Consider the following 24,107-nt stretch of genomic DNA (forward strand, 5'->3'; position numbering starts at 1 on the left):
ACCAGAAAACAGAAAATCTTATCCTATTATACAGAGTAGCAAGGATATAAAACTGCTTTAACGTTTCGTTTTTTTTCAACATGACGCGCTTTGTATTAAATAGTTTCAATACAGAAATTTTACTTTAGAATGTATGAGAGTATCATTACACACACACCTTAACACGCATATTATTACAATGAGCGAACGTTTAACCGAACTCGAATAATCATTAGCAAATTTCTGATGATTATCTGAACAATTTGGAAAAATAAAACAAATAAAATGAATACAAAAGGTTATCACCATTCCTTCTTTGAAACAATCTTCATAGGTTCTTCACTACTACTGTACGAAAGGAGTATAGTCAATAGAAAAAGAAGCATTACACACCAGTGCTAGAGAACCCAATGTTATACTAGGCGCTTTTACTCTTTTACTGAAAGACTTTCAACCAGTTGAGTATCTGTAACAAAAAGTACATACGTAGTCTACTATCAAAATATTACAAACTAATACACAAAGTAACAAGTCACGTGTTTAGTTGTTCAACAAATTCATTTAGTACTAAATCTCAAATTCTCCGTTAGACTTTGTGAAAAACAGTTTCTACATTATGTTTTAAAACTTCGTGATTGCTTGTTATATAGTTCTACAATTATATTCTGAAGACGGCTGGTACTGGTATTAAAAGTTTAATTAAAATAAGATACAAAAGAACATTTCGACCTTTTTAGGTCATTTTCAGTTTAACAAAGAGAGTTTGCATTTGACCATTGTTGGGCACATATCTTAGTGTCGAGTGTGAACAGGTACGATATTTTGCTTTGAGCTGTTGAAAAGTAGGGCTTTTTTGATTTTGCGTATGTTTCTATTTGTTTCCCTACTTAGTATGTTTTCTGTGATTATGTTGTACTTATTTGATTTACAGTATTCAACTCGGAGAAACAAATAGAACGAAAAATAAAAAAAAACCAGATTCAATTAACAAAAAAAGTACCTTCGCATATTTTCGAACATTGTTTGACCAGTTGAATTTTTTTATTTTCTTCAATAAGTTTATTAATGGTGCAGAGATGTCAGCAATTTCTTCCATAAAACTTTCTGTAAAAACCCAGCCACACACAAAAATCGCATCAAATCTTATTTGGTTGTAGCAGTTGGATAATTCATAATGCAATCAACTTTGGCTTGAAAAAAACTTTACCGTGGCCTACTACACGACCCAAGAAAACAACTTTGGCTTTACAAAAGTCACTTTTTACCAAATTTACAGTGAGATTCGTTTCCCCAAGCCTCTGAAAAACGCCACGTAATGCACATAAGGACTTTTCTCAGGTGTTACTATATATTACAATATTATTAACATAAATTCTAACACTTGACAGATTATTGATATATTGAAAAGTTACTTGAGAATTTTTCATCCCAAACGGCATTACATTGTACTTGTATAATCCATCAGGAGTAACAAAAGCAAAGATTTATTTTGGTGTGTCAGTTAGATGCCCAATATCCCCTCAAAAGGTCACACTTTGTGTTATATCTAGTTTATTCAATTTTATCAATAAACCTCTTTAGAATATCAGAATTATTTAGATTAATGTCGCATTTACCACCAATGTCTTCAAATTTACGAATTCTAAGTAAAAAAGAATGTTACCAGAATCAGTAGAACATTCAACGGCTAAAATTTCTTCAGATGCATCTCGGATGTGATAGGGCTTCATCATATTGACTATTGACATGACGCAGCTTTCCACAATCAGGTAGTTTCACAACATAGAATGTCTCGCTGACTTTCCGAACAACCTCATCGGGAACATGGCACATAGCCTTGAGTGGATGTCCTATACTGGGTTACAATATTAATACCATTTCACCAGGACAGAACTTAGGCTTTTCAGCCTTGTGGTCATAACCACAGTTCAGGAGCACCTAACAGTCTGGACCAAAACTTGGAAATGTAATCCAGTAAGTGCATTTCTTTAGTGTCATCTTCCAACCATTGTTACTTCAGCAACTTCAAAGGACAACGACTGAATGGCCAAACACCAACTGGAACAGGCTAAACCGTAGCGACTCACGAATTAACTTACAAACATCAATTAATAGTAAATTAACTCCATCTCGATTGTTCTCATTATCAAGATAGTCGTTTCACATCATATTTATTGAGGTAGAAATGGAATCTCTCAAGAGCACTTTGAGATTCGGGATGGTATGTACCAGATTTAATCTGCTTAACACCAAGCTAGTAAACTACCTGTTGAAAAATCCAGACATAAAATTCAATTCCAAATCATACTGAATATCTTTGGGCAATCCAACAAAACAAAGAAATTAACCAAGCCTAAGAAATGTTTTGGCCAAAATGTTCTTAAGGGAATAACTTCAGGGAATTTGGTGGATATACACATGACAGTGAACATATACTGGTTTCCTGATGGAGTGTTTGGTAAAGGCCCAACACAATCAATAATCAGTAGACTGAAGGAATCTTCGAACGCTGGGAGAGCTTTGTGTGTGTTTTCTTAGAACAAAGCCACATCAGGCTATCTGCTGAGCCTACCGAGGGTAATCGAACCGCTGATTTTAGCGTTGTAAATCCGGAGACATACCACTGTACTAGCAGGGGGCACAATGGAGAGATTTAAAAGGAACAATGTGAAATTTCTGGTTAGGTTTTCGACCAGTTGACATATATGACAAGTTTGTTTTTGTTTTGTTTTAAGTAAGAAATATTTCGCCTAATTTTTGGCCTAAAGGAATGTTTCATAATTTTGTCACATGTCTTGTTGACAAATAAATGACCTCCCATGGGAAGTTTATGGACAACTTTCTATATTTCTATATAAAGCCCAACCCTTAGTGGATTGGAGTTGAGTCTAATTTCCATTTATTTCAGCCTGATATTTTTCTCTGCTTTGATACGGGTTTGCTCGTTCTCTTGACGTTTGCTTTGTCTTTCCGCTTGGATACAAGCTTGTTTTTCTCTTTTTTTTGGCTTTAATAAGGGCTTGCTTTTTTGTACTTCGATGTAAGTTTGAGCTTTAATCAGATTTCTCACTCATTTCTGATTGGATAGTGGAAAAAACTAGAGTATTCCTCTAATGCAGTGGTTCTTAACCTTTTTCAGTGTTTGCACCCCTTTCAAATCAGTAATCATTTCTCGCACCCCCTGGAGAAATATAAAGCATACTCTTATGTAAAAATATAGATTTGCTTTAATTATTCATGGGCATCCTCGCACCCCTTGGGAATCATCTTCGCACCCCCTAGGGGTGCGGGCACCCCTGGTTAAGAACCCCTGCTCTAATGCTTCCTCTCACAAATCATCATCCACTAATATTACAGTAATACACCTTTTAATTATTTTTTTTCTTAATTTTAATTATAAAATGTGTGCAATTTTGAGAAATTCACTTTTATTACATGCTTCTAGTTATTCGAGGAAAATGATTCCAGTAAACCTTGTTAATCAGACATGATCAAATCTTGTTGGTACTGACAAATGTAAATTGAATTAATATTTGAATTTTATCTTAGAATGAATTTTGTTTTTGATTCAGATCTCAGACACAAGTCTCCAGATTATTATGTTACGAATTATAATTTATCTCGGACTAGTCTCCAGTTTATTATGTTACGCACGTTACGTATTACGATTTCAAGTAGCCGGAATTTTTAATTTATATATTATCAAATATTTATATGTGTTAAATTTATCATATTTGCCAACACAATTTTCTTTCTTAACTGCTAATATAGCAGTATAAGACTCGAGGTTAGGCAGCGAGTCAACACCACCCACCGTCAACTCTTGGGCTACCCTTTTACCAACGAATAGTGGGATTAATCGCACATTATAACACCCCAACGGCTGAAAGGGCGAGCATGTATGATGTGACAAGGATTTGGACCCGCGACCCTCAGATTACGAGTCGAGCACCATAACTACCTCGCCATGCCTGGCCTGAGTTAGCTGCTTCACAGACACACGTAAGATTTTCACCTCTGAAGTCATACAGTGTCTTCAGTAAAATCTCTGAACGGTTCGTAATGTTCGAAATCTATAAAGATTCCTGGTCAAATATCTGTAGTTTTCCAATTAATAAGCGTTTATCACAATTATAGCTTTAGAGTTTTATAATATCATGACTGTTGTTACCCAAAAATATTATGAAACTGTCTCTTGACGTGTAGATTTATGAACTTTAAGGCGACATTGTCGAAAGTTTACTTGACAACAATATTCTAAGATACCCTAAAGCGTATTGTCGATTCTTAAACTCGATAATATTTTATATATTTAGAAAATAAGGGGGGTTGCGAAGTAAACATCTAACAATATTTAAATATATATTAAACTGAAACAAACAGAAATATTAAAATAATATTAAATATATTACAATATATATGTATAATAATAGTTGTGTTGTAGTCTTGTGAAAGTGAAACAGTAAGCATGTTAAAATTCTATGGAACATTATCTGCCTAGTATAACACTATCTTCAGTGATGGTAACTTCTTTAGTTCATAGAAACACTGTAAAACGTACTTAAGAAAAATGAGACATTTTGTCAAGAACAATAATAACCATAATTATATCACTTACCTGAAGACAAATTACTGAAAGAGCATGATATTTAAATAATTGGCCTTTTCAGGAAAATTATTTTAAAAAATATGCTTAAATGTAGAAACTAAAACTACAACCGGCGTGTGAAAACAAATTGGCTGTTAGTATTTATTATCAATAAAATATGTTAAATGTGATAGAACTACCAAATGTTGGCTAGCTGCCTTTCGTTTAGCCTATCACTTTGAAACTATTAGCAGTTACCACACATAGCTGTGGAGTAGATTAGCAGGAAACTGAACGAATAATCAGTTTTTGATTGACCAATAATGAAAACTTTTGTTTTAAGAAATACGAAAAGTTTATCAGGCAGCATTACTAATTAAATAACAGGAATATCCAAATTATCTTTGGCAAAGACTTAGCCAGCTTTAGAGCACTTCTTGGAAAACAAGTACTTGGAGACTGTTTAGGCATTTCTAATTTAAACCACTGTTAAATATTTTAATAAATTTAAAAAAATGAAAGCTTTAGAAAAAAGCATAAAATAAATTTCTCAACAGTCTGGTTCTGTAAAAATTTAACATAATTGCTCTGAGTGCTTGAAAGTAACTTTAACATAATGGTTTCAGATCATAATTGAAAGTTTAGTAATATACAATTTCGAATTCATATGGTGTAATAAACAGTTTTATAAAGAAATGTTGTCCTCTGCTGGGACAACGATAAGTTTTCGGATTTCCAACGCTAAAGTCAATGGTTCAATTCACCTCGGTGGACACAGCAGATAGCTCGATGTGGATTTGTTATAAGCAAAAATACACAAGAGAATATTACAGAATACTAAAATGTTAGTAGACTAGATTTTCTTTTTTTTGGAGGTTATGTATATAAAATACATATTGAAGTGAACAACTTATTTCCTCATTTATAATTAAGTATTCGCGAGTATGAAAAGAGATCGACGAGATACAGAAACAAAACTTATATATGACAATTGAATAAAACGAAAAGATAAATCTAAAGTAAAAAAAAAAGTATATTTGAAAATACCAAAGAAGAGAAGCAACAAAGTTGATTTTCTATCTAAACAATTGAAATATAATCTACGAGCAGCAGCGAGCTTGCTGTTATAATTGCAGTTGTACTGCTTACATACACGTATGTAGTATTCAGTTTCTGTGTTAATCGCATTAATAAGGTGGAAGAATTTGTTTATTTTTCTATTTTTGCTTTCTTCCCATTATTTCCACGCTTTGAAATCCAATTTTGAATACACAAATCATGTATAATCACTAAGAAAAAAGAGGATGATATCTGGACTTTTATCTCACACGATTGAAGATCAAAACGCATTTGGTCAGAATATCTCAAGGGTTAACATCGAGTGCAGTTGACAGTATTCTATCTCTTTAATCTATCAGTTGAAAAATTAGGAAGGACCATGAGTTCACTTTGGCTGGGAGTTGTGGCGTTCTCTTGTAATTCAGCTACTTGGAGGCCGGAGTTGGTGGACGGTTTGAGGTTGGGAGTTCTGCTGTATACCTATGTCGATCGGGCGTCCGAACGAAGCTCAGCGTCAATATGGTAACCTATTGGGAGCCTAAGGTGACCAGGTCGATTAATGACCCAGTCTCTTCAGAGGCGCGGGTTTGTATTCCGCCCCTGCCAAGGAAGGCTAAATTTTGTATTTCGTGCTTCTAGCTAATCTAGTAAGCTGTTTATTGAGCAAAATGGTGGACATAGTATGGTTTTAAAATTTTCATATGCTAGGTTTCTTTTTTTTCTTGAAAACTCATGAGATACTAAATAAATAATATATATAAAAATCAACAAAAGTAGTATTGAATGCTGACAGAAATAAAATAACGTTTAAAAAGCGTATGAAGACATTAAAATATTATTTTTTCGCCAAAAAAAATTAAAGGTCGTCTGTCTAAAGACGAAATTGAAAGAATGGTTAAGGATGCTGAGAAATATAAAGATGAGGATGAGAAGCAAAAGGAAAGAATCCAGGCCAAGAACTCCCTCGAGAGTTATTGCTTTAACATTAGAAGTTCGAAGGTGATCAGATACCGCCCTAGTTCTAACCATAAACGATGCCAACCAGCGATCCGCCTGAGTTCCTTAAACGACTCGGCAAGCAGCTTCCGGGAAACCAAAGTGTTTGGGTTACGGGGGAAGTATGGTTGCAAAGCTAAAACTTTAAAAGGAATTGACGGAAGGGCACCACCAGGAATGGAGCCTGCAGCTTAATTTGACCCAACACGGGGAACTCACCAGGATCGGACACTGGAAGGATTGACAGATTAAGAGCTCTTTCTTGATTGAGTGGGTGGTGGTGCATGGCCGTTCTTAGTTGGTGGAGCGATTTGTCTGGTTATTTCCGATAACGAACGAGACTAGTCTATTAAATATACGACTGATCACACGTGTCAGTAGATCTTCTTAGAGGTACAAGCGGCGTTTAGCCGCACGAGACAGAGCAATAACAGGTCTGTGATGTTCTTAGATGTCCGTGGCCGCACGCGCGCTACATTGAAGGAATCAGCGTGTGATTGCCCCTGTCCGGCAGGACTGGGTAACCCGTTGAACCTCCTTCGTGATAGGGATAGGGTATTGTAATTATTTCCCTTAGTAGGGATTCCTAGTAAGCACGAGTCATCAGCTCGTGTTGATTACGTCCCTGCCCTTTGTACACACCGCCCGTCGCTATTACCAATTGAATGGTTTAGTGAGGTTTTTGGACTGGTTGCTGGAGCGCCTGTGTGCCGGAAAGATGACCAAATTTGATCATTTAGAGGAAGTAAAAGTCGTAACAACGTTTCCGTAGGTGAACCTGCGGAAGGATCATCCATGACTCTGGATAATATTTGGCTGATCGCACGGTCTCGCACCGACAACACATCATTCAAGTGTCTGCCTTATCAACTGTCGACCTACCATGGTCTTAACGGGTAACGGGGAATCAGGGTTTGATTCCGGAGAGGGAGCTTGAGAAACAGCTACCACATACAAGGAAGGCAGCAGGCGCGCAAATTACCCACTCCCAGAACAGGGAGGTAGTGACGAAAAATAACGATACGGGACTCTATCGAGGCTCCATAATTCGAATGAGTACACTCTAAATCCTTTAACGAGGATCTGTGTATAACATTCTTTTTTTCACGCGCTGTTAGGTTTTCATTTAGTCGTTACTTGGGGATTTTCAAAACCATAAACGTGTTGTTGCTTATAGCAAGTAATATTTTATAAATAGATACGTTTATTTTCAATTTCTCAGCTTGAATCAACTTGTTGTATTTATAGTACATCAATTTAAACAACACTTTTTTCTTATATAATTAAATATTACAATTTGGCAACGATGAGTAAAACAAAAATCTAACAACTTTCTTTGTGCTATAAGAAACACATACACCCAGGTTATTCATTATCTTTCACATCTCTCGATCTACTCTCCTCTCTTTCGTTTTCTCACTTGTTTCAGCTTCAACTGATTTTTCCTTGCAGCTATCTTCATAACATACTGTTCCCATCATCTTTCTGGATACGTTGAACAATGTATTATTTCTATTATCGATGTTTTCCTAGGATCTAAAATTCTGCCATATTATTTGCTTATATATCTTACAAACCTCATATTCCAGTCAAAATGTTCACAGTCTTATCCATACATATGTTTTCATATAAAAGTACCAGAGAAAATCCTCCGTTCCACCTTGACTACTCATGGATCAAACCAGCACGTTCACAAATTATTACTCTTCTATTCATTTGTATAACCAAACATCATACACAACATCCGTTTTATCCCTAGTTGGATAGATCTTAGGTCTTCTGTATATGTATAATATACTCAGTGTGATCGCAGCGAGATAAAAGAGTGATCTTAATAACAAGCGTGAGAAAGCATCTGGATGTCGATGACTACACGTTGTTCGATAATGTATTGTAAAATTAAATTATAGTAGTAAGAGACTCTATTACGGCAGCTTGTGCTTATTCTCGTTACTGCTAGCCACTAAACAGGTTATTACATATTCTTGTATACAATGGCATAAGCAAATTAATATGATACGTCCGTTCCACTACTTCTTTATCCCCTACCTTATATGCCACTTTACCGCCACAGTTAACTATATGGGAAAGACCTGTCCATCTTGCTACTAAACTATTTTCGGGCACTGCGTTCAGTATCTCAACTAAATCATTTACCTCAAGTTCTTATCATAGTGAAGCTTTTGCTCTTTTTTATTATTCTGAGTATCTTCTGCCTTTTATTAACTTAAATAATGTCTCATATGTTAATACATTTCATTATTCAGATTTGGCCCAACTTAGTTTAACTAAGTGTAAAGACCACTTAACATCTCTACCTACAGTAACTCATAGGGTTAAAATCTTGTAACTTAGGAAACATCTCGGTATTCAAATACAGAAAGAGATAATATCATATCCCAGTCAAGAAATATTTAATATTCCATTTGCCCTTTCACACATCTAATTTATTTGGATTCTATAAGATCTAAAAGAGTTTCATTTTACTCCTGTTGCTTTATAATAGATTTAAAATCGCTACTTAAATCGTAAGAATTCTTCAAGAAACCTGACTCATGAGAATATCACTTCCAACTGTTATGCTATTGTTTCTGATTTCGTAGAATCTAAAATTACTGCTTTCACATGTCTGGCTGAAGAATCAACCACTGTTCTATTACTAAAAATCATCCGATAGGATCGGCAATATCAGAACTAAATAATTCATTAAAAACTAGTAAATTAACCATTGGACTGTTCACTGACATATTTGTGTCACCAGGTATTTGACAACTTCGAACTAAAGGATACACTAAAAACTGGTAAATTACCATTTGGTTGTTTAATGACATACCTCTTTCACGAGGTAGTTGATGTATTCAAACTAAAGGATGCACTAAAATTGGTAAACTAATCTTTGGGCTGTTTACTGACATACCTCTTTCACTTGCGTTTTGACATCTTCGAACTAAAGGATACACTAATAATTTGTAAATTAACCATTGGGCTGCTTACTTACATACCTCTTTTACTAGCTAGTTGACATGCTAGAAAGCTCTTTGCATGAGTTTCTGTGCCTTCAAATATAGCCAACCTATAGCAGGTTGTACTCACCTTTCGTTTTAGCCAGCTCATTTCACTACATCGCATTTTAATTCGTGAGCTGCCGCATTCTTATTATATAATCTAGTGCCTTTACATATAACGCATGAAGCAGGTTCCTTATCACACCTGTGGCTGCTATTCTTTGCTCTCGCATATTTATTTCAAAAGCATGGAAACACAGCTACATCACTTTCGTAAAACATAAGTAACTGTACATTAGCGCTTTATTCATGTTCACGAGCCCCATCAACATAATTACCCTGCCATCTTCTCATATTAACTGTAATTCTCTTTGTTTATGTCTATTTTCTGACTCTAGCTATAAACGTTTTTCCAGTTTCTATTCCCAACCGTTTATTTTCTGCTTTTACTTCTATATGTTATTTTAAATTTCCAAGGGTTTAAATTCTAATTGTGTCTTAGCAATTTCTAAATTGTTACCGTGATATCTTTTGCCAATACCACTCGCAGTTCTCGTACATTCTCTAAGCTCTAGAATAGAAAAAAAAAGAGATTTCTCTTTATTATAATGCTTGGAGTGCCTGTTATTATTTTCAAAATCAGTACTTTATAATATACTTAAAGCTATGCTTTCAATGCATTCTTAATATGGTTAACTCTTTTAATCTTCGTAAGAACAATGTATAATTTCATAACTCAAAGAAATAATAAGAATGGCATTATGTTTACATTTCATGTTGAAGGCTGTTTTAGATCTATTGCATTTCTTCATTTGACAATCACGTTGTTGAAGGAACCAAATAACTGGACAGGAGCCGATTTATAAAGGAACCATTTCCTCTTGGAAATGGAAAGGAAACTACATAGACATGTGCTTGATATTCTGGAATGTGCTCTTGGATTTTGCGTTTCTCATGTGCTTTCAACCATGCGAGTTAACCAAGCGCAGTTGTAATGGGTAGTTATTTATTTCTATCATGATAAAGAGTTTATAGTTGTTGATTATTTCGTTAGTTTTGGACAATCTTTGAGAAGGCTACATGAAAAGCCTAATGTAGATTTCAATGCACTTTGAATGTATTTCTTAGCATGGGAATCCACTTCACAACTTACAGATTCTATATTCAACATAATGCAAGGTTTGATAGTACTTTAAGTATAATACTAATATCTTATGACAGATATAGTTCAATAAGGGCTATCTACGTTAACCGTCCTTAATTTAGCAGTGAAAGGCTAGAGTAAAGATAGGTAGTCATCATAACCCACTGGCAATACTTGGGAGATTGACCATAACATGGTAATGTCCCTATGAACGAAAGGACGAAAGTATTCGGTACGGCAGGGATTCGAAACCCGCAAGTCGCATGTTGTGAGTGCTCTAACCACCAGATCATACCAAATGTTGCAAGTATATGTTTCTAAGTTATAATTTGCATTATATTCCATATTTTGTGGTTTATTTAATCTTTGTAATTTTCTGAAATCTGAAAGAGAATAGTGTTCTATAAATAATGTTGATGTCTATCGAAGAGTAATTTCTGTTAAGCAATGCCTTGTTGTTATTGGAAGCTTTAGTTTCTTGAAACTTTAGAATTTGCAAGAATGATGATATGGCTACTGAATATCAATATGTGCCACCCACGTAATGAAGTACATGAAATATTACAGCATTGATTGATTGATTGATGATGACTTTTGTTATGGGGACATTGAGAGTAGTTCTGGGTTATGTCTTTATACAGTTTATCCTAAATGTAAAAGCAATAAATATTTTAAAAAATCAGAATGCTCATGTAGATATGATGTTCAAAAAAAGTAGTAGGCAAAATATAGTAATGATAATATGCTTGCAACAGATATTAGTTTTAACATTTCTTCTGAATGGTCAGCTGGTAATGAAAAAGATGCTGGTTTAAATTCTTGAAATTCGGTTGACACAATATATGAGATTTTCAGGTGCAATACGTCACCTTGACATCCAGTTGTTAATGCACGGTATAATGCAGAAGTTGGACATCTAGTTGCTACATATAAGTGTTCTTATATGCCTATCCTTGTTAGAATGGTCCAACCACACAAACACCAACATATGAGCACACTTTAAACTAATCTGTAATACAGTAAATAAAAGCAAAATCAGGCAAAAGTATAAGGCAAACCTAGAGAAAAAGGTTTACAGCATTTAAGTTCTATTACTCTAAACCTCACACAAAAATATTAGACATAAATATTATAAAAGTAATTCAAGCTTAATACTAACTTGTGTACGAGCAAGATATTATAGTAATTAATCTGTGAAAAAGAATATTGCTTTGGATAGTTATTATAGTAATCCATCTCTAGTAAAGCATCGAGCATAGGATAACGATTATACTAATTCATCGCTTGTAAAGTGATATGCTAAAGATAGGTATGTTGCTAATCCTCAACCTATACATAATAGGATAAAGCACTCTTGTCAAGAAGACCCAACTGAAAGAATATGCAAACGATGTGCTTATGCTGCAAACTCTGATTCTCATTATTTAAGAGCTAAAGCCTGTTGAAAAAGCATGAAAAAAAACAGTCGAAAGAAACAAGAATTACAAATATGTTACAAAATGATGTTTTGACAATGATGGAAATGTTATTTACGGTAAGTTTCTTTATGTAACAGTGATGCTTGTGGGAGCGAGGCTGCTACGTGGATTTGTTCTGAATTGTGCAATATTGCTGAACGTGAAGTAACTAAAAATATCTGCAACATTTTCAATAACACTAATAAGTGTACTACACTAGACCTCAAATAAATACTTCTGGCTTTAAATTGTTATATTCAAGTCACATTTAATTTTATTGTCATAACATTAGGATGATAATTAATGTATTATATGGTATTAGAAGGGCTAATTACAGACTTTGTGACATGAACCAGACACTAAAAGAAGTGATGTATGTGAATTGCAAAAACATAAGGCAAGCTAAGGACATTATGTTCTACAGTGTGAAGCTATGGATGAAAGTAAACCCCTCGAAATCTTCAAAATAGCTTTTACACTACAACACAAAAATATTTAGACATACTGTGTATTCTTGTATGTCGTGTATCAAACTCTGTTACAAATGTGAATGTGTACAATTGTGTTAGTGCACCTGACCAATCACTGCTGTTGCTTTGAGACACTGCTAGAGTATATAGTACAGTATCATGCTGCTGCTGATGGATTGACTACGGGATACATCTATAAAGAAATTCAGTGCAGAAATATTTCAATTAAACTGCATGTTAAATAGTTTAATGCTTGACTTAGTTCCTTTAGAAACTGTCCAGCTGAATCAATGTGAAACTTACTGATTGGCACAGTGGCACAGCGATATATCTGCAAATTCACACCGTTAGAAACCGCGTTTCGATACTCGTAGTAAGCAGAACACAGACAGCCCATTTTATAGATTTGTGCTTAATTCCAAACAAACAAACTAACCAAAATGAGAATAGTGCCCGGAAAACGATTACTGCTAAGCCACATGGTCAGCAATGTGCAGAATTCAACTTTTCATGTCTCTCTGCCCTTTTTAATTTCTCTCTGCCCTTTCAACAAACCTTGAAAATGCTACCCAAGCCTGAAGAAACTATTCCAAGGCATGGATAGCTATTGTATGTTGGCACAGTATACCTAGTCACAAACATGTAGTTTAGCAGTATATCACTAAAATGCATAAGGTGCATTCAGCTGTTTCCAAGAAATAACCAAATTCATCATAGACTTCAACATTGATACTAATGAAGCTAAAATTGACGTCACCTAAGAGTATAATGCTAAAGTACATTGTGAGCAACTCCTGGACAGAGAACCAATAGTCAGAAGAATTACACAGGAATAGGAAGCAGAGGTATCCAAAAATATACTATCTATACTCTAAATGCTAATAGGGAGAAAGAAAAGACAACCAATCTTTTCTAAATGCTACATATTAATGATTCTGTCCTACATTCAAGATGCAAGCTGTTAGTTGTATTGTGTTTTCCACACCATTTTCCATGTGGTAAAGGTGGGCAGCATCAATCAAGAGAAGTACAGCCTGGTAATTCAGATATGTTAAACTACAATGCAGTCACACATTGATTTATTTAGATTAAACCACATATTTCTCTTCTACCATCTTCGTCATGCTCTCATACATCAACTAAATAGTGGAATCTTTCACAAATTATAAGTAATTTGCTTACATGAGAAATTGATAAATGGACGGTACTTCAACATGTTAGAAAATCAAGAGTTTGAATGGGATTTCATCATTATATTTACTTGATTACGAAAACAGTATGAAGTACTGTTCATAATAGCAAAAAGATATGAATGTGTTGTACATACATCTTAGCTTTAGAGAAATTTTTAACCTAAAAATGGATGGGTTAGTTGATGCAACTTATCGTTTTCAAAGCGTTTTTTGTCCGAAGGTCCAGTATATTCTTCTCTTTCATCAAACGCTGCAAAAAGCACACTGGGTGTGTTGGCACTGTAACTTTGTGAAGAAATTGATTTTCCTATGACGAGTTGCTGATAAATACATTACAGCCTTGTTTCGTAGTATCCAGGATTCGTCTTGATCATATTACTACTGATGATGTCAGAATGCTGCAAGAACTTAAGTTATGTTTCAAAGATGACTGTGTACATGGAAGAATGAAAGATATGTTGAAAATACTTTCTGATCTTCCAACTGGCACGATGTGTCTGTTACCCACCAAATACACGTGTAACGAGATAAATAAACAAAAACTAAAAATCTGCTGGTTATCGATACAGTGGATTATTCTAGATATCATAGTTCAAATGTCTCCAAGAAGCTATTTAACAATAGCGAGAAAAACATTCTCACAGCTATCTTGAAAAAAGATATAATAATATAGATTGGACACGGTTATGCTCAAAATAATCATTGACGTGACTCTTGGTCTCATAAATGGAACTACATTTGCTATGTGTTCTGTTACATATAGTGTAGTTTAAACCAGTATCGTTGATGACATAAAAATAAAGTTTAATGGTGGTCACGAACATTAATTCTGAAAAGTAAATAATTTCATGTGGTAAATATTTTTTTTTAATTGAAAGCTAATTTACTCTTGTGAGAATATATTCCTACACCATACATAAGTCACAAGGATTACCTCTGTTGAATGTTGGTGCAAACATATAGTCTTTTTTGTCTTCACTCGATAAACATAATCGCTAGGTTTATAAACACATTGTATTCTGCTGTAATAGAATATTTGTTCTCACAAGATATTTCGACCCAGGCTCCCGTTGTTAACGTCTTACAAGAAGAGGTACAAAGCTATTCCTGACAGCCAGTGGTGTGCAACGTTTGTAATTCAGGAACAGCAATCTATTAATCATGCATCAGAATCGTTTACTTTTTACCAAATTTTTTTTTCCCGAAAGTAATGGATTGTCAGTCTATATTAATAAATTACTACAGTACATTGCATGAAGCAAAGCTGTGCGCAACAAACTTATTAAACACTCAAATGAATCTATTAGTTAATTGATCAAGAGCTGTGAAAGTGTGGGTCATACAGCCTTAGATTGCACTTAGTGATACATTTAATGCATACTGTCAACAAGACCCTGTACATTTTCTTCAAGCACTTGAACAGTTATACTTTCTTATTTGATAAATCATTCTGTCAGCACAGAATCTTTGTGCACTAGGTGAAACAAACTTATTGATATAGATAAGGAACAAACAGTTAAAACACTTGTTGTTCCTGATGCTCAAAAGATCATCAGAATGGGTGATTTGCTTAACTTTGTTCGAGAGTGAAGAGTACAAGATATTTAGTTTATAACAATTGTAATACACCACTCAAGGTGCACACCTGGCTTGGTAATATTTAAGAGTTAGTTGTATTTGAACTTGGTGATTGTAACGTTACGACAGGTAGTGGTAAAGTAAGAGAAAATATTTGTATTATATGTGTGCTGAGTAATTAAATTAAGATATGTGATCGTCTGTTTAAATTGAAGTAAAGTGTGCACTACAGGCAAAACAAGAAAGGTTGAGTTGGTTTTATTTCAGTAAATGAAAAATGGATTCATTGTAATGACCAAACTATTCTAAAGCCAATTCTATTTTCTGCATAATACGAGATATATTGTAGTTTTTGCAATAAGGTAAGATATTCAAACCAAAACAAACTTGACTGTAATAAAAAAAGACATGCGACTGAGAAAAAAGTATATATTTGTTACACAAACGGCAATTAAAACAGCTCATATCAAAATGCGACCACAGCAATCGATATTTTCGGATACATGGATTAAAATTTTTTATTGAAAAGTAAACTATAAGCAGTTTTAAAATATCATGATTTTTTTAAAATTTCATTACCAACAACACAAATATAAGTTACTTGTTGTTTGTACGTTCTTTATATGATTGTGTATATGTTAGTATTGACAAAAAAAATGTGACCAAATAGTAATTATTATATGTTTATGCTATCTTTATTAAAAACGACCAACGTGTTAAATTAATTTTAAACCGGTTATGGAGTTTATATTTTTCTTGGCAAGCAGTTATGAGCCATGTATCTAGTAATATTGATTTACTTGGTAACATTCTAATAAAAGATGATATCAACTCTTTTAGTCGCTGTTTGAATAACAAATAATTTTTTGGTTGTTCTCATTTTTACAGCCAATTGGTTTTTGGTTTGGATAAATCTCTAAGTATAAAATAATACAAGTTTGTAAACAACACTTCAGATATAATATATGGAAAAGCAATACAAAATAAAGTGCAATTGGATAAATAAGAAAGTAACCTACGTTTCCATTTAGTGAACATAAGATATATTAAAAAAAAAAGATTTTTCACGTTAGTACTACTACGTGCTAATTACGAAACTACAATAAGTTACCACACTCTTCGTATATGAATGAAGAGCTAATGTTAAATTATCACAAAATAAGCATGTGGTAGAGAATCAATAAACGTAATATAATTCTCGTAAAGTAATATTTCAATCATCAGAGAAGTGATCGACACCGAAAACATAAAGAGTAAATGTCTGACCGTATAAGATATATTAATGACACTGTAAGATGTATCTTTTTGTTAATCTATGCAGTTTCATATTTTAGTAAGCTCACTTTCACAACTCTGTAGTTTTTATTCCGTTATTTATAAAATAAATCTGTTTGTGGCTTTATTCCTACCTGTATATTATTTTCACATCCACCTAACTCTAAAAAGACTTTAAAAACTAAGTTCATGTTACTGATTACATTATTACCGAAAAAATTCAGCTCTATAGAACCTGGCGAGTGTATTCTTAATCTCCTATTTTGTGTATTAGTTTTTACTACAAATTAAATATTCAAATACACCTTAAAGCATAAATAAGCTCTATCAACGCTTGTTGAACTGCAATATCAAAAGAGTGATTCTATGAGAGCTGTTTTAAAATTAAATATACATCTAAGGGTACCTTGTCTTAAGATGACATTGTGTGACATTTGTAGCCTCACAGGAATCTTCTAAATATTCACCAGTTAGTTCGTCTAAACTGTTTCCTCTTTCACAATCCTGTTTTAACGACATTCAGAAAACAACTTTAACGGATTTTTACTGCTTTAAAAATTAAAAGTTCCCAACAACTGCCGAGGTATAAAGACTGTTTATATTTATAAAACTTCGGAAGCTGTAAAGTTGTGACAATGTGAAAACAGTGAAGGAAATGAGAATAAAATAAAGCCGATTTTCTTTCCCCATGACGAGAACTTTAGTAAATTCAACGTCTCGAAAAAACAACAACCTACATAGGCAGAAAGATTATTGTATATGGTAAGAGGAGGTTAAAAAAAAAGCAGAAATGCCTTCTAATAAATATATCGTTCTCTTGAGTAATGTCAGTTTATTACTATAGAAAAGCTAAAGTCGGTTTATAACATGGCAATTTTAAACACTTAGCGACAGTGAGTGAAGATGAATAGAGTGTCAGTTAAGAACACTCAATACTGTAATACTTAACTTAACCTTTGATATTTTCCATATCGCACATAAAGCTTATAACTCATAAATATGATTTTTTTTAATTCATGTTCCTCTTATATCCGAGTATTTTGTGACATTTAATTAGCGTATGATATAAAATACACTTTTCTTCTTATGTGGCTGGATGTCTTATAATATTTAAATTCTCGATCATTTTTACATATTCCTTATATACACAGAATTCATGATTTGTTTAAACACTCCTTATTTTTTTCTATACATATGTTTTCAATGACTGAAAATGTTCCGTGCATAGCTATAATATTTAAATATTCTATGTATGTCTACATAGACTCTTAATGTACGGAATGTGTATCTGCATTCTCCAGGCTGATTTACATTATAAAAACATATTTTCCAATTTTATATAATAACTCATTTATAAAGCTGATCATGTACTAATGACATAAGATGTCAAGTTTATTTCGTCTTTAATTGCTCCACATTCTTGTGATTTTTAAAGGAAACTTGTACTACTTTATTTGAATAATTCGCACTACACCAAAAATGTCTCTAGAATTTTTTTTATTTCGCGCAGCGCTACACGAGAGCTATCTGCGCTAGCCGTCCCTAATTTAGCAGTGTAAGACTAGAGGTAAGGCAGCTTGTCATTACCACTTTCCACCAACTCTTGAGCTACTCTTTTACCTATGAATAGTGGGATTGACCGTAACATTATAATACCCCCACAGCTGAAATGCGAGCATGTTTGGTGTGACAGGGATTTGAATCCGCGAGAATCATATAGTGTGATCCATCAAGGTAGAGCAGAATACACTTGATAAAATGATTTATCGGTAATTATATTCTTGATTTGCAATTCCTGTTATAAAAATAACAACAAATGTTTGAAAGAGCAATAAACCATTTCTGTCTTTATACTCACTGAATTACAGATTTGTTATTGTAGTGATCACTTGAGTTTTCACTTACTTTTCCCTGTAGAAGTCCAAATGTTTTACACCTGTTAGCCGGTAGAGACTTTGTTAGAAGTATAATGTCAGAACTTTTCAGAAGTGAAACACCTATTAGACATAGAATCAAATGGATGCTCATTTTGAAACAATCCTGTCGGTAGAGGGAAGATATCAGACAACTAACGCACAGAGTACAGTACTGGTAGACACATGCGAGGTTAACAACGCCATGATATAACATGTTTGTACAATAAGCCCTTTAGGAATGGATTAGCATTCAAGGTTTCATATTTCTATCATTGGTCGAGAATTTAAATACAAAACCCAGAGATGAACGACAGTCGTTGATATGACAGTTTCCCGTGTGATCATTGTTATGTTTAGAGGCATCAAAATCGGATTTACTATTTTGACATATGTTGATGTGACACCGAACACTGTTTGTAAAACGGGTGTATTGCTAACATTCTGGGATGTGAAGCTTAGATCCATGGATTGCGTTCCGTTGCCACAAAAAAACAACAACATTATCTTCACACTCTGCAGCGGTGTGTGTTATTAGAATGACAGCCAAATCCCACTATTCACATTGAGAAGAACAATCTAAGTGTTGATAATAAATAGTGGTGAATTTTGCCTTTCTTATAATGTGTCACTTTAAATTAGAGGCTGCTATTGCAGGTAGCTATTATGTAGTTTTGTGCGAAATGCAAAAGAACATAAACTTATGTTTAGTGAATTTATATGCCAGTTTTCAATCACTATATATTTATATAACCATGACAACTTTGACAGATTTTCTGATACTTTATTTATAATTCATTTAAATAGTACTTGTATTTGTGGTTAAATATTTAGAGAAAGGTATAATTTGTCTTATTTTATTTTATTTGTATATGTCTGCTTTACAATTGTCATGAGGAGAAAACAAACAGTGTATTGTGATTCGTTATTATGATTGGTTAGTTACATATAAAAAGTGATTTAACATTTTGAAACAGATTTGTTCTAATCTTGAAAACTTCAAAACTCGCAAATGAAATCCTACCATTGTTGAATTGTTACTTTTAACACCTGCTAACCATTTGCAGTTTAACTTTAACTGAAGTAAAACATGTCATTTTGTGACATTTTGAAAAAAAATAGAGACATAATTTATTTACTCTCGTCATTTACTTTGCCATTTAATTTTACAAAGACAGAATAATCCTCTCATTTCACAATTTTTCAATGAGCCACACATATAATATAAACTAAAAATATTGTCAATAATGTAAATATGTCGTACAAAATTCAGTTAATTCCACTAATATATATAAACTAAAAATGTCGTGAATAATGTAATTAATTATATTAATATATAAACTAAAAATGCCATTAATAAAGTAATTAATTATATTAATATATAAACAAAAAATGTTGTTAATAATGTAATTAATCCCATTAATCACAGGCCCGGCATGGCCAGGTGGATAAGGCACTCGACTCGTAATCTGAGGGTCGCACGTTCGAATTCCCGACACACTAAACATGCTCGCTCTTTCAGCCGTAGGGATGTTATAATGTTACGGTTAATACCACTATTCGTTGGTAAAAGAGTAGCTCAAGAGTTGGCGGTGAGTGGTAATGACTAGCTGCCTTCCCTTTAGCCTTACACTGCAAAATTAGGGACAGCTAGCGCAGATATCCCTCGTGTAGCTTTGCTCGAAATTCAAAAACAAAGAAACAAATCCATAGACCACTTCTGGTATCCTTCACGCATTTACAAAAGAAAATTAGTGATTTCACCTGATACATCTGGTTAGCTTCTTACTCTGGTTGCTGTAACAGTCAAAAGACGTGCAATAACTCAATATAATTTAATATGTTGACTCCACAAATAGCGAAAGTTATAAAAATAAGTCGGTAATATTACGGTTAATTGACTAGTTTGGAGAGGTGCATCGTTCACCAATCGTTCCAGGATTTGCTGCTTTGTTATATTACTAATCCAAGCTCCTCTCAGTATATCTTGGAGTTGATAAATATATTGAAACTTAATAAGATATTATAAAAGTTAAGTTAAGTTTGACTGTAAGTTTTCATGGTGACTAAAAGTATATTTGTATCATAAAAATGAAACAGAGTTAATGCATCTTCGAATTTTATAAGATATCACTAACTCGTTTCAAAAACTGTTTAAGAGAGTATATTCGCATGTGACAAAATGAATACAATATAGTATTTGGTAAATCATTGAGGCCTACGCTATGTATTTTTATTAATAAATAGAAATGATTATTTTCTAAAGGGCTTTCTTACATACTCGCTATTCAGAATTTGAGTTTAGAGAATTTTTCTCACTCGTATTGTGTTTGTTTTTTCTTAGCAAAGTTGGATGCAATCAAAACGTACATGCGGTTGCGTAGAGTACCAGATCATCTTCAAAACAAAGTCATTAGATGGTTTGACTACTTGTGGATGACTCAGAAATCATCTGATGAAGAACGATCTGTTGGCTTCCTTCCAGACAAACTTAAAGCCGAAATTGCCATCCACGTACACTTGAACATTCTAAAACGTGTCGAAATATTTCAGAATACGGAAGCAGGATTTATCCGTGATCTGGTGTTACGGTTGAGACCCGTTCTCTTTAGCCCAGGGGACTACATTTGTCGAAAAGGTACAAGAATTCTTGACGTTAGAAAATCAGTTGTTCTTGTCTTTATTACACAGACAAAGTATTTGAGAAACTTTTCTTTATAATGTTAGTCTACAAACATCTCAAGAGAATTTCTTCTAAAGGCAGTCTTACTCTACTTGCTTGGGTTATGAATATTTTGAAACGTTTTTTTTAACATGGTCTTAGTCGCTAACGCATGACATTATACAATCCCGTTGCTGGGCCAAAATACATTATTTGCAAACGAAGTTTTAGTATTTAAAGGTCAAAAGGTGAAGAAATACAGAGTTGTGTAACTAAGTAATATAAATGTATGCTTATATATCATTTGTAAGTTTTAGTACTGATATTAGTGTAGTTCTTGAAGTGACGCAGTTTTATGTCAGAATGCAATAACTAGGTTTTTTTAACTTATACGTTAGAAAGAGTTTAATTCAATAATAAGATCAAGTCATTTACATAAACGTGTGGGCTTGAAAGTTATAAGGCATGAAAAAGTTATTTAAATTCTTTAAATATAAACTTACCACCAATTTGCCAGATAGGAAACGAAGTTTTATAATAAATATTAAAAACATGGTAATGCCAAAAAATCTTTAATTGCGGACGTTTCGGAATTACTTCATATTCCATCATCAGTGCTGAAACTTCTAAAAGCTATTTCAGAGTATTCCAACCACAAAAAACAATTCTAGCTGTTGATAGAGTTATCATATTCAATCAGAAGCTTAGAAAGAACAGAGCTAAACTGTAACATTATAATGTTTTAGATTTTCTACGTCTACAAATGAGTGCTAATCCTTATAAAAAATTCGAAGAATAATTTATTAATAAATATAACTCGTTTAGTTCTTACCTCCAGATATACTTGTAACTATTGTGTAATAGTATTTGTCTCTTATACACCATAAAAGTTAAAGTTATAAGTGCGTTTAGAGATATTTTATGTTGATTTTTCTTCAATACTTTTATGGTTTGTAAATTAGACAGGAAACGTTTATGTTAGTACAAACTTACATTTTGTTTAATTAAAATTCATTAATGACAATCATTGTTTTATCCTTCTTTTAATTATTCTGAAAAAAAACAGGAGAAGTGTGAAAAGAAATGTACATAGTGAATCGCGGCCGTCTTCAAGTGGTCACTGACAATGGAAAAACTGTTTTGGCTTCACTCAGAGCAGGAAGTTACTTTGGTGAAATCAGTATTTTAAACATGGGCACCGCCGGAAACCGTCGAACAGCTTCAGTGCGGTCCCTGGGCTATTCGGACCTTTTCTGTTTATATAAAAAAGACATGTGGGATGTGTTGAAGGATTATCCAGCGGCCAGAATCCGACTAGAGGCCATAGCTGTTAAAAGGTTAGAAAAATACAGGAATACACCTTTGATAAAAAGTAAGTACTTTTCAAATTTTTCTTTATAATTATTTATTTTATTTTCTTACCGACTCTTTTTATTTACTCAAAGTTCGTTATAGACAAGTAAACTTTTCTGTGATAAGGCACTAACAGTAAAGAGAGTATAAACCGGTTGTGGCATTTTTAATTCATCTATGAAGGAGCTGCAGAATACGGTCGTTAAATGTCATACATTTAAGTACCATTTTGCTACATTTTATATAATTACATAACTAAATGACATCCGAACTGTGAACGTTTTCTGACATTTCAATTAACTAACGCACATCATCAGAGCGTCCTGTCATTAGATATTACTGTCTGACTGTACAATATTGCAATGACAATGATCTTAATCCAAACGTTGCCCGATAAAAATTCGAATCCAAAAATATGTCGTATGTGATAAACTGTTTGTTTTGACCATGGTTACTTATATGTTTATACCATGTTACTATCAGGCTAAACGCTTACATAAATTTATAATAAACATATCACTATATTTTTTTAATTTTGAACATAGTAGGTAAACTTAGCAAAATGTAGTTCAACTCTTTCAATCTGTTTTTCCTCAAATTAGATGTTCTATTATCATTATAACATAGCTTTTTACTTCTTTCCATTGAGTGTAATAATAATTTTACAACTTCTTCAGACGAAAGCAGATGAGAATGTTTGTGTTTTTTTCATTCATAAAATAAGTTTGTGATAGCTGAGAATCTTAAGAAAACTCTTTGAAGAAAAAAACTGTGGTGGATTTGTATGATATATATTTTTATACATGTTAAGAAGAAAATATGATTATTTAGACAGCAAATAAAAACAAAGCCATCAGGTCATTATTAAGAAAAGTGATAATTTCTAAGTTTCTGAGGTTTGTATAATATTTCATTATAGATGTGATAAACTATTACGTAATTTCAAATCATAATACCAGAGAAACTTTGAAGACAACGTTCTATATTATTATTGTAAGAAAACGGAACTTTAAAAAAAAAATTTAGCTACTGCCTACATCTGTTTATTTCTTTATAACTACCCCATGCATATCAGCTAAAATAGTAGGCATTTAAATACATTCATCTCACTTGGTACGCGGTTCTCACTGGTTTAGCCGCATGTCTGCGAATATCCAATGCTTGAACCTGGGTTTCAATAACCGTAATGGGCAGAACACAGATAGCCCATTGCATAGCTCTGCTCTTAACTACAAACAAATATGTAGCATATGTTTTAGTAGTAATATATTTATTGCTATTGTGGGTGTGTTAAAAGAACAACTGTTAAGTTTCAATATTCGATTAGAGTGGCCCAAGAAATGCTGTTTCCTATTGTTTGTCTGTTGAAAATACGGAGTAACCGCGCAGACAACACACGTATAAGTTTTCGTAAATATAAGAAAGAAAGGAACGT

General features: G+C 33.3%; 1 pseudogene across 1 annotated transcript in view; it reads left to right on the forward strand.

The window, feature by feature from the left end:
• Positions 1–24,107, forward strand: part of LOC143227419 (cyclic nucleotide-gated channel alpha-3-like) — a 414,301-nt pseudogene that overhangs the window by 23,808 nt on the left and 366,386 nt on the right. The window contains exons 2-3 of the transcript XR_013014995.1: positions 21,002–21,295; positions 22,386–22,691. The product of XR_013014995.1 is annotated as a cyclic nucleotide-gated channel alpha-3-like (transcript). The remainder of the gene's footprint in view (positions 1–21,001; positions 21,296–22,385; positions 22,692–24,107) is intronic.

Source organism: Tachypleus tridentatus, chromosome 9, assembly GCF_004210375.1.
Source record: "Tachypleus tridentatus isolate NWPU-2018 chromosome 9, ASM421037v1, whole genome shotgun sequence".
Taxonomy (NCBI): Eukaryota; Metazoa; Arthropoda; class Merostomata; order Xiphosura; family Limulidae; genus Tachypleus; species Tachypleus tridentatus.